Below are 4,241 nucleotides of genomic sequence, written 5' to 3'. Positions count from 1 at the left end.
AATACTTAGAAACAAATTTAACAAAAGATACGTAAAACCTCTGCAGTGAAAACTATAACACATTATTGCCAAGACTTGAGCTGCAATTTAATGACTGCTATCTATTAAAATGCTTTGTAAGGAGATTCTGTTCCAGGCATTTTAATGTTTTGAGGAAGTCTTCCTCAAGCTGGACAAAAAGCAATATCCCTGGAAAGATTCGCATTACTATTACTCAGTCCAACTAATTGTTGGTTAAAATTTTTATAACAGAATAAAAAAGTCTGCAATTAATATGTTTTTTCCTCTTCCCACCTGAATAATATTTATGTGCCCTTCTCACAGCACACTATACAAGGCATTCCAGGCGAAGCACTACTGGAAACCCAAACATTGTATCTTGTTGCTTTTCCTTAAGTGTTTCATTAGTATACCCTGCCTACATCATCCTCAACTCTCCATCATTCAGCAACTCTGAAAGCCACTCCAGGAGCAGCCCATTGAAACCTGGTGGGTGCAGAGCAGTCTCTCTAGCCCTTGCTCGAAAACGACCCATAAAAAGCAGGGTGCTCACCTGCTCCTGTAACAGAGGTGAGTACATGCAAAGAACCACAATCTACCTCTGGTTTCCATTTTTGAGTTTTTGTGAGCTTAATTCTGACCAGTCTTCAAACAAAACCATTTACCCTGTTAACAAACAAAAGAAACTGTACTTGAATACTTTGTGTAGTATTAAGCAATATTTGGACTTGTCTTTGTCAACTCAAAATTATTTAAAGTTAATTTAAGAACTTTTTATATTTAGTTTGGGTTTTCCTAGCTTTAGATTAGTAAAGCTAATTAGTAAAAATTTCACTGGGGGTGGGGCAGGGTGGTTTCTAAACGCTTGGTTTATATCATAGAAGTTAGCAAAAGGTTTTTTTCTATTCATCAATTCCAAGTTATAAATAAGGGGAAAAGAACAGTTTAATTTAATGTCTTTACCGTTCGATTGAAACATGAAAAGTAGCATATTTGCCCACAGAAACAAACAGACTCTGTGGTAGGTGGAATAATACCCCCCTCCCAAAGAGGTGCTCATCATAATCCCCAAAACTTGTGAATATATGTGGCAAGGGAGAAGTAAGGTAGCAGATGGAATTAAGTTTGCTAATTAACTGATTTTGAGATGGGGCGATTAGCCTGGATTATTCAGAGGCCTGTGTAGTAACAAAGGTTCTTATAAGTGAAAGAGGAGAGGCAATGTCAGAGTGATTTACCAAGAGAAGGCTCAGCTAGACATTACTGATTGTGAGGACACCAGCAGCTAAGGAATTTAGACAGCCTCTGGGAGGTGAAAAGGTAAGAAAACAGATTCTTCTCTAGGATGTTAAAGAAATGCAGCCCTGCTGACCCCTTGATGTTAGCCATTGAGATCCATACACTTATGACCTATAGGATTATAAAATGATAAATTTGTGTTGCTTTAAAGCCCCTAAATTTGTGGCAATTTGTTACAGCTGCAATAGGAAGAAAGCAAATGAATACACTCTTCGCTATTGATTTACATTGTAATTGAGCAGTTTGAACACAAGGTGGCACTAGAGTACCAGATTTATCAAAGAGGTCCTCTCATTTTTGTGGTACTAAGGGCAATGATGCGAAGAGTTGACTCATTGGAAAAGACTCTGATTCTGGGAGGGATTGGGGGCAGGAGAAGAAGGGGACGACAGAGGATGAGATGGCTGGATGGCATCACCGACTCGATGGACGTGTTTGAATGAACTCCGGGAGATGGTGACGGACAGGGATGCCTGGAGTGCTGCAATTCATGGGGTCGCAAAGAGTCGGACACAACTGAGCAACTCAACTGAACTGAACTGAAGTGCAATGATGACTTTCCTGGTGGCTTGAACAATAAAGAATCTGCCTGAAATACAGGAGACCCTTGTTTGATCCCTGAGTCAGGAAGATCTCCTGGAGAAGGACATGGCAACCCACTCCAATATTCTCGCCTGAAGAATTCCAAGTCCATGGGGTCGCAATGAGTTGGACATAACTGAGAAATTAACACCCACAAAGGCAGTGACACAATTTTATTCTGATACAGGTTTTTAAATCATCTCGTCATATTTGCACCTAAGTCTTCTTCAGTATTGTTGGCAAGTCCCTTAAATTGGCCTTCATGATTTTTTTTTCACTTAATGTGTAGTTGATTTACAACATTGTATTAATTTCAGGTGTACTGCAAAGTGATTTGGTCATATGTATGTATATATGTCGGAGAAGGCAATGGTACCCCACTCCAGTACTCTTGCCTGGAAAATCCCACGGACAGAGGAGCCTGGTAGGCTGCAGTCCACGGGGTCGCTAAGAGTCGGACACGACTGAGCAACTTCATTTTCACTTTTCACTTTCATGCATTGGAGAAGGAAATGGCAACCCACTCCAGTGTTCTTGCCTGGAGAATCCCAGGGATGGGGGAGCCTGGTGGACTTCCGTGTATGGGGTCGCACAGAGTCGGACACGACTGAAGCGACTTAGCAGCAGCAGCAGCAGCATGTATGTATGTGGATTTCCCAGATGGCTCAGTGGAAAAGAATCCACCTGCCAAACAAGAGACATGGGTTTGATCCCTGGTTTGGAAAGATCCTCTGGAGAAAGGCATGGCAACCCACTCCAGTGTTCTTGCCTGGAAATCCCATGGACAGGGGAGCCTGGTGGGCTACAGTCCATGGGGTCAAAAAGTTGCTAACACAAGTTAGCGGTGGGTGCCGGGAGAGGGCCTCGGCGGCTGGGCCTGCCAGGACAGTACTGACGACACTGAAGATGTTTCACTGTTTGATGCGGAAGAGGAGACAACTAACAGACCGAAAAAATCCAAAATCAGACACCCAGTGGCATCATTTTTCCATTTATTCTTTCGAGTCAGTGCAATTATAGTCTATCTTCTCTGTGAATTGTTCAGCAGCAGCTTTATTGCCTGTATGGTGACAATTATCTTGTTGTTGTCATGTGACTTTTGGGCAGTCAAGAATGTCACAGGTAGGCTAATGGTTGGCCTGCGCTGGTGGAATCATATTGATGAAGACGGAAAAAGCCATTGGGTGTTTGAGTCCCGGAAGGCCTCCCCTCAAGAGGGTAAAACCGTCTCTGAGGCTGAATCAAGGATCTTCTGGTTGGGACTCGTTGCCTGTCCTGTGCTGTGGGTGGTCTTTGCCTTCAGTGCTCTCTTCTCTTTCAGAGTAAAGTGGTTGGCGGTGGTTATCATGGGCGTGGTGCTGCAAGGGGCCAACCTGTATGGCTACATCAGGTGCAAAGTGGGCAGCAGGAAGAACCTAACCAGCATGGCCACCATGTACCTTGGGAGGCAGTTTTTAAGACAAACCACTGGCGACACTCAGACCTCCTCAGGAGAGTGAAAGTCTGCGTGCTTTTTTCATGGGGAACCGCCCAAGGGGGTCTTGACTGAACCTTCAGAACTCAGAAGCTACTGCAAAGAGGAGTGTGGGGTTTGTTTTTCCATTTAAAAATTGACTTTAAGAAAAAGGAAAAGTAGTTTTCATATTGTCTTCTTTCTAGCACTTGGGCCTTGAAGGTGTGGTATGGCTAGAAACATTGTCGGCATTTGGTTTATGGTATACATAGGCGTCTGTCCATAGTCTTGTGAGATCCCTGTGTCTTTTAAGTTAAAGTGTTTGTGTTCACGTCCATGTAAATGGAGACCTTTGCATCTTGGTCCATAGAACACAGAAGGATGTTCTTAGTCTATCTCAAAACTCTCTGTGTTTACACACTGTTTCTGTAGATTATTTTAGAAGTTTTTGCTTCCATGGTAAGAGTGAGCACTCTGGCTAATGTATACGTTAGAAATAATGGTTAATTTTACACTTATATATACTTTCGTGATGAAACTTCTTATCCTAGGCATTCACAGGCAGGTACAAACCACACTTGGGCTGTTGGTGTTAACTAGTTTCTAAAATTTGATTTACTGATGAGTCTTGTACTCAAGACCCAGTTAACATAACAGGAACATTCACAGTTTATTTTCATGGGATTCCTAGGGATTGCTGCTGTTCTATTTATTTTTGGGGGAGAATAGCCAGATTTTACTTCGAAACCCCCAGAAGCACTTCAGTGATCCTTGGCCTAATGAAGTCTTTCTCCACTAAAAAGAGTATTATTCTTATGTAATAGTGAGAATAATTATTTCAGTACTTGGCATTGTAAATGCCTAAAAGACGTTTTATTTTATGAATCTATTTTTTTTGTCTTGCTGT

At 42.1% G+C, this 4,241-nt stretch overlaps 1 pseudogene; it reads left to right on the top strand.

Annotated features, from left to right (window-relative positions):
• The first annotated feature begins 2,847 nt into the window (after positions 1 to 2,847).
• LOC138421898 (Golgi apparatus membrane protein TVP23 homolog B pseudogene) lies at positions 2,848 to 3,513 on the top strand (annotated as a pseudogene).
• Positions 3,514 to 4,241: the final 728 nt, after the last annotated feature.

Source organism: Ovis canadensis, chromosome 16 (assembly GCF_042477335.2).
Source record: "Ovis canadensis isolate MfBH-ARS-UI-01 breed Bighorn chromosome 16, ARS-UI_OviCan_v2, whole genome shotgun sequence".
Taxonomy (NCBI): Eukaryota; Metazoa; Chordata; class Mammalia; order Artiodactyla; family Bovidae; genus Ovis; species Ovis canadensis.
The sequence above is the reverse complement of the archived record's forward strand: the minus strand, read 5'-3'. Positions and strand labels throughout refer to the sequence as shown.